This window comes from Macaca nemestrina, chromosome 2 (assembly GCF_043159975.1).
Source record: "Macaca nemestrina isolate mMacNem1 chromosome 2, mMacNem.hap1, whole genome shotgun sequence".
NCBI lineage: Eukaryota > Metazoa > Chordata > Mammalia > Primates > Cercopithecidae > Macaca > Macaca nemestrina.
This window is the reverse complement of record NC_092126.1, coordinates 63233332-63243699: the sequence shown is the minus strand read 5'-3', so window position 1 is coordinate 63243699 and position 10368 is coordinate 63233332. Positions and strand designations below refer to the sequence as shown.

At 44.4% G+C, this 10368-nt stretch overlaps 1 pseudogene; it reads left to right on the top strand.

Moving 5' to 3' along the window:
• Positions 1-9427: 9427 nt before the first annotated feature.
• On the top strand, positions 9428-9496 carry LOC112427845 (U7 small nuclear RNA; annotated as a pseudogene).
• The last annotated feature ends 872 nt before the right edge of the window (positions 9497-10368 follow it).

Sequence of the window (10368 nt, the reverse complement as noted above, 5' to 3'; positions counted from 1 at the left end):
CCTTGCAGTTTGCCTAAAGGCTGTTTAGGGAAAGATAGTCTCTTGGCTTGGCTTCTCTAAATGATCTTTATTTTTCCTGCTTTCCCCTAAATCTTTCTTTCTATTTATTTATTTATTTATTTATTTATTTATTTATTTATTTATTTTTGAGATGAAATCTCACCTGTCGCCCAGGCTGGAATGCAGTGCTGCAATCTCAGCTTACTGGAACCCCTGCCTCCCGGGTTCATGTGATTCTTCTGCCTCAGCCTCCTGAGTAGCTGGGACTACAGGTGCCTGCTACCATGCCCAGCTAATTTTTACAGTTTTAGTAGAGAGAGAGTTTCGCCGTGTTGGCCAAGCTGGTCTTGAACTCCTGACCTCAGGTGATCCACCCACCTCAGCTCTCCTAAATCCTTCAAGTAGAAACAGAAAAGAAATAGGAAGGGGGAATAGGCACAACTTTGTTCAGGCTCCTGGAAAGCACCACCTGTCAGGCTGCCCTACACAACAGGAGAGCTGCCATCTCAATGTAGTGACGTGGTTCAACAGAAGAAGGTCTTCATATTTAGCTTCCCTGACATACCCACAGCTCCCCAGCATTGCCAACACTGAATTAGTAGCAGCACATCTGCCCTGAGACTCATGAGGTAGAGCAAGGTGACTCACCTGCACTCAGAGGCTGAGTGGAGACCAAGGCTCAAAGACTGGAGAGAGAAGACACTGCAGAGACTCAGGGGCCTGTCATCAGCAGGAGTCAGAGGAAAGCCAGCCAGCCAGAGGAACATCATTGGGAGCATTGCCCAAGGTGAGAGAGCCCAACCTCCATTCACATTCATATCAGCCTCAGACTTCAGCCTTGAATACCAGCAGCACAGGGAGAAATTAAGTGAACAGTGGGTTGGCCAGGGGTGATGGCTCACACCTGTAATCCCAGCACTTTGGGAGGGTGCAGTGGGTGGATTACTTGAGGTTAGGAGTTCGAGACCAGCCTGGCCAACATGGTGAAACCCCATCTCTGTTGAAAATACAAAAAATTAGCCATGCGTGGTGTCAGACGCCTGTAATCGCAGCTATTCAGGAGGCTGAGGCAAGAGCATCACTTGAACTGGGAGGCAGAGGTTCCAGTGAGCCGAGATCACACCAGTGCACTCCAGCCTGGGTGACAGAGCGAGACTCTGTCTCAAAAAATAGTAACAATAAAATAAAATATACAATGTTTCAACACACTTGAACTGAAGACAAAATTCTTATAAAGTGTTATAAGTAGTAGGAAAAAAATGGGGAGGGGGTGGTGGGAGATCCTCAAATAAAGTATGGATTGTCCACCAAATCTCTGTACTTGCAGAGACTTGGACTCTGGTTCCCTTCTTAGACCTCAGTGTGGTGGAAAGAACATGGGCCTCTGTTTTCAGCAGGCCTGAGTTTGAATCCTACCTCCATATATTATTTATCCTAGCTAATTTGTTAAATGAGAACAACTACTTAATCAGTCTGAACCTCAGTTTCTCTACCTGAGGAAAATACATGCGTTCTGTGTCATGGGAGGATTAAATGAAGTAGTAAACACCTGCAAAGTGCTAAGTACATAAAGAGGCAAAGGAAAAAGAAGAGAAGGAGAAGCAGAGAGAAAAAGGAGAGAAGAAAAACATACAGATGACTACCAACAATGACCATGGTTAGTCATCTCACAAAATCTCTCCTAGCAAGTTCTGTCTTCTTTATGTCTCAAATATTATTGCTAAACTTACCTTCTATTTATTTGCCATTTGACTTCCCTTCTTAAAGCTGCCTGCCCCCCTTTGAACAGCAGAGGCCTTAATGTTTGGGGAAATTGGGTGAGGAAGAAAATCATTCTGCATATAGAGTTGCTGAAAAATACTGCCATATAGTTGAAACTTTTAACATTTGTTTTTTTTGAGACAGAGTTTTGCTCTTCCTCCCCAGGCTGGAGTACAATGCATGACTCGGCTCACCATAACTTCCACCTCCCAGGTTCAAGCGATTATCCTGCCTCAGCCTCCCAAGTAGCTGGGATTACAGGCATGCACCACCACACCCAGCTAATTTTGTGTTTTTAGTAGAGATGGAGTTTCTCCAAGTTATCCAGGATGGTCTCGATCTCCTGACCTCGTGATCCACCAGCCTCGGCCTCCCAAAGTGCTGGGATTACAGGCGTGAGCCACCGTGCCCGGCCGTAACTTTCAACATTTTTTAGCAGCTTAAAACAACAGTTGTTTATCTCAGCGTTTTTGTGGGGCAAGAGTCCAGGCATGGTTTAGCTGGGTTCTCTGCTTTAGGGTCCCTGCTTCAGGCTGCCACCAGGGTGTAAGCTGAATGTTATTCTTAAAGTCTGACTGAGCAAGTGTCCACTTTGAGGTCCACTCGGATTGTTGGCAGCCTTCATTCCCTTGAAGCTGTAGGCTCCCAGCTCCTATAAACTCTCTGCCAGTCCTTGCCATGTTGGTCCCTCCATAGGCAGTTCACAGCATGGGTATTTGCTTCTTCAAAGCCAGCAGGAGACTGAGAACAAGACTGCTGACAAGGGAAAGTTTTATAAACATAATGTGATTACAGGAGTGACATCCCATCACCTTTGCCATAATGTATTGGTTACAAGCAAGTCACAGGTCCCACTCACACTCAGGAGAGGGGACTACAAAAGGGGGTGAGCATCAGAAGGTAGGGAATATACGGGTCACTAGATAGTTCAACTTTTTAAATTGTTTTCACAGAATTTTTCATCTCTTATGGATTTTTCAAGAATTGGTTTTTAAATTGTGCATTAAGGATGGTGGTTTGGGCTGGGCATGGTGGTTCACACCTGTAATCCCAGCACTTTGGGAGGCCAAGGTGGGCGGATCACTTGAGGTCAGGAGTTTGAGACCAGCCTGGCCAACATGGTGAAACCCCATCTCTACTACAAATACAAAAATTAGCTCGGCATGGTGGCATATGCCTGTAGACCCAGCTACTCAGGAGGCTGAAGCAGGAGAATCACTTGAATCCGGGAGATGGAGGTTGCACAGTGAGCTGAGATCGTGCCACTGCACTCCAGCCTGGGCAACAGAGCAAGACTCTGTCTTTAAAAAAAAAAAAAAAAAAAAAGGAATGGTGATTTGGCTTAAATCCTTTGTGAAATGAAACAGAATGTCAATATAAATAAAAAGAACCATGCCCCACAACAGCACTGAGTCTATTTCCAGGCAGCTGGTGATCAGGGCTGAGAACTTGCCCCAGACCACGAGCCTCTCTGTTGAGAAAGCAAGCTGACACAGTTTTTCAGCATCTCAAAGAGCCTGCAGCGGTGATCCAGTTTCTTCAAAGGGTCTGTGGATTCTCTAAGCTTTCCTGTTATGTTCCTGCCGTAGTTCTTGCAGCAAAAGTTCATGATGTGAGTCTCCACATGCTGCTTTATCCATCTGAGCAGGAACTGCAAGCTAGTCCTGCCTCCTATCTGCCGTCTTAATCCCTAAACTCTCATCAGTTTTCTTGTCCTGTAAAAGATCAACAAACAGAGAATGGTATTTACCTGTGATAAAATGCAAAAACTAAGACTGCTTCATCTCCAATATCACCTTCACCTCCAACTCTACATCAAGGTTTGCCACAGAATATTGACTGTTCAAATAGGTTGTTTGCCGTGTGACAGCAAGAAGAACCTGAGACCTTAAAAGAACTCTTTAAATACCTGAAGATGAACTTTCACACAAACCAAAGGAATTTTAAAATATATGTCTTCCCCTCCCAATTTTCCAAAAAGCTCAGGGCTTGCCCTGTTTAAAAGGATGTGGTCAGCTGACTGCTACCTCAAGCCAGAAAAGCAATCATGTCCAATCAGTCCACACAGCCATTGCTGCCTCTGTGTCTCACTGGCATTCAGGGTCATTTTTCAAGGCTGGGCCTCCATGACCACCTGCAGTTACTGTTGTCTACTGGGAGATAACACTTCAAAGACCCAGGTGGGCCATTAGACTGAAATGAAGCTTCGAGGCTAGATACTCCCAGCCTTAGTGCTAGACTTAGCGAAGGAAGGCTCTCACTTGGGGTTAACTCCCAGGGAGCCAGCCCAGGGGCTTCATCTCTGTGAGTCCCTGGCAGGTCGCTCCCTACCTTGGAACCTCAGTGTCATGGTTGGTTCTGGCATTCATTCCCGGAGGACCAAAACTGTCCCTGTCCCTCTTGGGTTGCTCAGCTTTTCATTTTTAACTCTTGAAACCCACAAGACTGATCTTCCCGCTTGCCAGAAAACAGAGCTCTGGTTCCATCCTCCTGCGGGAAGCTACCTTTGGGAGGCAGTGCCTGCAGTCACTCATTGACTGAGATAACCCTAGTATCTCCTGCTCTGAAGTCAAAAGAAAATCACTTTCTCTCCAGGGGCACACATTGCAAAATGAGAAGCTGCCAAAGCAGGAACTCATTTTAATTTTCACTCCTCTCTCTCATCTACTTTTCTCTCTATTGCTCCTCATTCTCACCACACCCAGTAAGTGACATGTTTCTAAAATTTCTCAGGCCATCAAATCTCGATGCCAGAATGCTAATCTATTGGGTGTATTAGAAAGATGCAAATGTGAATGAAGGTAAAATATGACAATAAGAAATACATATCTACAAATGTAAAGGACTACAGAAATAAAAACAGTCATTAGTCTATAGATTTAGGTTATTTATTTATTTATTTTGAGATGAAGTTTTGTTCTTGTTGCCCAGGCTGGAGTGCAATGGCACAATCTTGGTTCACTGCAACCTCTGCCTCCTGGGTTCAAGTGATTCTCCTGCCTCAGGCTCCAGAGTAGCTGGGATAACAGCCACCATGCCCGGCTAATTTTTTGTATTTTTAGTAGAGATGGGGTTTCACCATGTTGGTCAGGCTAGTCTCGAACCCCTGACCTCAGGTGATCCATCCACCTAGGTCTCCCAAAGTGCTGAGATTATAGCGTGAGCCACTGCACCAGGCATATTATTTTATTTTATTACTATTTTATTTTATTTATTTATTCATTTATTGAAGTAGGTTCTTACTCTGTCACCCAGACTGGAGTATAGTGGCATGATCATGGCTCACTGCAGCCTCAACCTCCCAGGCTTAGGTGATTCTCCCATCTCAGCCTTCCAGGCAGTTGGGATTACAGGCACATGCCAATGCACCCAGCTAATTTTTTGTCTTTATTGTTGAGACATGGTTTCATCATGTTGCCCTGGCTGGTCTTGAACTCCCGGGCTCAAGCAGTGCACCCACCTTGGCCTCCCAAAGTGCTGGGATTACAGGCGTGAGCCAACACACCTGCCCTAGATTTAGATTATATATAAGAAGGGCTACTTATGTATAGATATATGCGTGTATGTGGTTACTATGATGATAGTTTCCCTTAAGCTAAAGAACAAATATATACATGAAAAAGAATACTATAGCATAGGCTTCATTTTGCCCACAATGGGCACAATAACTCCATGGTTCAGCATTTGATGGCTAACATTATTATGATGAGCAGCTATTAGCAAGGCCTTTCAGCAGCTATTAGCAAGGTAAAATTTCTACCTGGCAGAAACCTTAGTAGGAGTAATCACTTTGGTTTGAGGCTTGGTTTTAATCCTGAACACATCAACAGAATTTCAAGATCAAAGGCCCTTAACAGTGACTGAGTTTCTTAGGCTCTTTTCCGTGGGAAGATTGACATTTCTCTTTCTTCTTGAGTTAGATCATTTATTAGCATCATTTTCATTTAGTTACTACCCAGTATAAAGTGTAGCACTAATATAAAACTCATTGTCCTCATGATGACTAAAGCTTTTTATCTGATGACACTGGCCTGGGAAGATCAGGATTATCTTTGTTTCTTTTTTTTTTTTTTTGACGAAGTTTTACTCTTGTCACTGAGGCTGGAGTGCAGTGGCACGATCTTGGCTCACTGCAACCTCTGTCTCCTAGGTTCAAGTGATTCTCCTGTCTCAGTCTCCCAAGTAGCTGGGATTACAGGCACTTGCCACCACACCGGGCTAATTTTTGTATTTTTAGTGGAGACAGGGTTTCACCATGTTGGCCAGACTAGTCTTGAACTCCTGACCTCAGGTGATCCACGGGTCTTGGCTTCCCAAAGTGCTGGGATTACAGGCGTGAGTCAACACACCTGGCCAATCAGGACAATCTTGAAAGGACTTTTTGAAGAGCCTGCCTCAGACTTTGTGTTACCTACCTCTTCATCTCCTTCACATAGACCTTATTTCATAGTTACTCTTGAAACAAACAGTGCATCTGTTCTTTCCTGGAATCAAATGAATAGGGTGGAAGTAGGAGGAGAAGAGGATCATGGCAGGAAGAGAGGAGGCACAGGGACTTTGAAATCCATTCTCTTCCACAGTCAAGTGCCTTACCTCCTCCTGCAAAGTGCAGGGGAGAGGGGGGAATTCAAGGTTTGCTGCCTTCCCTAAATGCAGAATTTTTTAAAGTATTATTTTAAAAATACTGCTTACATTTAGTTACTTCCCTATTTCTGCTGATGCAGACGTTTTTATGCAGACATTTTTAGCAAATGTCTTTTTTAAAAAGTGAAGAATTGTATAACTGCAGAATTTTTATGATCCAAAGAGCCAGGGGGACACAGGCCTTTGCAGCAGGAAGGGGAATTCTGAGATGAATCCTCTCATTTGATGGGTGAGAAGACTGAGGCCCAGACAGAGGTATCCACAGTGGTTTAGCAGGTTAGTGGCAGAATAGGGATCCAAGGTTCTCTTTCCTGGTTTAGTGATTTATCACAAAAGCTGACTCATCCATTCACTCATTCTTCAAAAAGTGTTTGGATTCTCACTCTGTGCCAGGTGCAGTTCTGGGCACAGCCTCCTGCCTTTGGTGGATTTCCATGCTTGTTAGAAGATAGGGAGTGCAGCTTCAGGGTAGGTACAGGGTGCTGTGGAGGGTGAGGAAGTCTAGAGACAAGAGCCCACAGGCCTCTGTGGGTAATAATAGCAAGCTGTTTTGGTGTGATTGGAACATGGGGAAGGGGTCATGAGCAGAAGGCGAGGGGGTGAGGAGGCTAGAGAGGGAGGTGGGGTCTGATCGAAGAGGTCTAGCTGGTGGAGAGCCAAAGTGGGAGTCTGGGACCTGGTAATGTCTGTGCTTTAGAGAGACCACTTTGGCTGCAGAAGGGTGAAAAAAATCAGAGAAGAGCTTACTAGTAGGCTTTGAGCCAAGGTAATGAACCTCTTAGACTCTGAGGCAGAAGTCAGACCTGGAAGCTTCCTCCAGTAGCCTCAAGTTGTTATCCCAGTGTGCTGTACTAAAATTGTCATTTTCTGTGTGCTATGATGAGAAAACAGATGAGAAAGCGCTGCCATAGAGGAGAGCAAAACCCTGGGTGAGGAGACTGGTTTGATGGGAATTCCAATTGGAAATCATATTGACCTGAACCAAGAGGTCAAGACCTGATTCTGGACTTTGTAATTTACTGGTTGTAGGTAGTGAAAGGGAAGTAGAGGTAAGTAAGAGACCCCTAGTCTGGGACAACTAGAAGGGTGATGGTACCATTCACTGAAATAGGGAACATAGGTGAAGAGTTTGTGGATAAAGACTATGAGTTAGCACATACTAATGATAGGTACCTGGAAGACATCCAAGAAGCGATGTCCAGTGAGCATGTAAATATGTGGCTCTGAAGGGGAGAAGGAGGTCTGGGTTACAGTTATGAATCTGGGAATCTCAGCATATCTAGTAATTGAAGCCATATGGTCAGTGAGTAATGGTGGCCAAGAGAAATGTGTGGAGTAAAAGGAAAATGGGACTCAGGAGAGGAACATCAACATGTAGGCTAGGGCCCAGGAAAGGAGCTCCTAAAGAGAAGATGGGCCAGATAGGAAGGAGGAAGGTTCAAGAAGGTGGTGTCCTGAAAGCCAAAATTAAGAGCCTTTCTCAAAGGTAGAAGCGGCTAAGTCCTTTCTAGAAGATGGGAGGTTAAGGGTGTAATGCTGTGGATGCTGGTTGTGTGTGGCTGTAAATAGCTCCAATCCATGGCATCCATTTGTATTCTTAATGTACATGGATGCTGTTACCTTTTTTGGGCTAAAAGAGGAAAAGATGTTGTTGCCTGGGTTTGTAGAATAGGTAGAGAAAAATGAAAGAAATTCATACCCCAGGAGGTTTCGGTAGAAGCTATAGGGACTGGATAATGAAGGACCTTATGGGACTTTGGAACCTAAGGGATACAGGGTTGGAGACAGAGGCCTTACTACTATTCAGTACCCAAGACTACTGTATGGCTGGACCCATAAAGCATCTGCGGACAGCATCAGGGCCAGCCTCTACTGGCTTGCAGAGGCAGTAAACTCTGTTTAGAATCTTGGAGAGAAGACCAAGAGTACATGTGAGTCCACCCTCTGAGGCTACAACACATCACTGGGAAAACTTTGGGGGCTGAGGGTTTGCTGGTTGCAGGAACAAGGAGCAAACACAAAATGTGGTCCCATCTGTGTCTACAGCTGGTGAGACTGGGTTATTCAAGAATCTGGGTGTGGAAGAAAGCAGAATTCTTAGAAAGAGCTGCAAGAGACATGATTAGTCAGGGCAAAGCCAGTTTTCTGGAAGTAGAATAAACTTGTAGTGAAAAGGTGAAGTGTATGGGGGAGTTTGTTTGCCTGGAAAACCTTTCCAAAGGTCACAGTTGAAAGGAAAGTTTAGGAGAGAGTGAAATGGTAGAACACTGGGTGAGGAAAATAAAAAATAGAGAAATAGGGGATTGAGAGTGCATAAGAGGAGAGATGAGAACAGATGGCAATGACCAAAGATAATCAGGACTTCTAGGATGGAAGAGAGATTGGGAGGTAGGAGCAGGAAGGCAAATTCAGATCCCATAAAGAATCAGTTGTCCTTCCAAGAGGTTCTCAGCCCAGTGAAGTTCCAGATCTCTTTCCATTCTTGGGAAAGAGTAGCAGTCTCTGGTGGAAGGAATATCCCCTACTTCTTAGGAAAATTTATTCATGACCTGGTCTGGTAGTATTCCCTACTTCTTGGGAAGATTTACTCATGACCTTCCATAGCAGGGTGGAGTTGGGGTTTTGGTTGCTGCCATGCTTCTTCCTTTCCAGTGTCTCTTCTGCTTATCTGAGGTAATGCAAAAACTTTAAACTGATACCTGTTGGTGTAATGGGAGTGCCTTTAATTTATATCAACCTTCCAACTACCTTAATGTTTGGTTTTTGCTAGTCAATTCCATGCACATCTTATCCTCAAATGCTCTAATATGTGTAGACCTAACTGTCCTATTGTGAATCCCCTATTATTAGATACCCAGAGGCATGATCCAGCCAGGTCATTCAAGAGTGGCTCAGCAATCAGCAGACAGGATGTGTCAAAGGGATGGTCAAGTCCCTGGTTCCACCTCCAGGGTCAGCAACAAGGAAGGTGTCTGATCAGAGAGAAAGAGTCAGAAAAGCAAGAAGCAAATGTATTATAATAAAATGTTACAGCTCTTTTAGAATTTATCTAGCAGGTTTTCTGGTTACTATAAGAGAAGGGGGAACCACCGCGGATTTGGAATATAGTAAGATGGGGATATATTTATTCTCTTAGTAGCTGGTGCAAAGATTCCTCTTTGGGGGAAAGGTGTCTTTGTAAAATTACTTCAGGGGCAAACATGGGGAAGACTGTAAACATTGTGTTTGGGTGCAGAAGTCCTTAAACTTTAGCATGCAGCAGAAACCCTGGGAGTTGCTAAAACTCAGATGTGCTGGTCAGCTCACCTTCAGAATTTCTCACACAGAAGACCTGGGGTAGAGCTTGAGAGTTTGAATTTCTAACACACTCCTGGGTGGTGATAATGTTGCAGGTTCAGAAACCACATTTTGAGAACTACTGACTTTCAAAAAAGAAGACACTACCTGAATAACTGAAGAGAAGAATCTAGGGTTGCACTTGTATTAGCCCATTCTCACGCTGCCATAAGGACATGCCTGAGACTGGGTAATTTATAAAGGAAAGAGGTTTAATTAACTAACAGTTCCACATGGCTGGAAACTTATGATCGTGGTGGAAGAGGAAGTAAACATGTCCTTCTTCACATGATGGCAGGAAGGAGAAGTGCCAAGAAAAAGGGGGAAAATCTCCTTATAAAACCATTAGATCTTGTGAGAACTCACTGTCACGAGAACAGCAGCATAGGGGTAATTGCCCCCATGATTCAATTACCTCCCACAATGTCCCTCCCATGACACATGGGGATTTGGGGGAACTATAATTCAAGATGAGATTTGGGTGGGGACACAGCCAAACCATATCATTCTACTCCTGGCCCCTCCCAGATAACTTGTCCTTACATTTCAAAACACAATCATGCCTTCCCAACAGTCCCCCAAAGTCTTTTTTTATTTTAATTTTTGAGACAGTGGGGACTCTCTGTG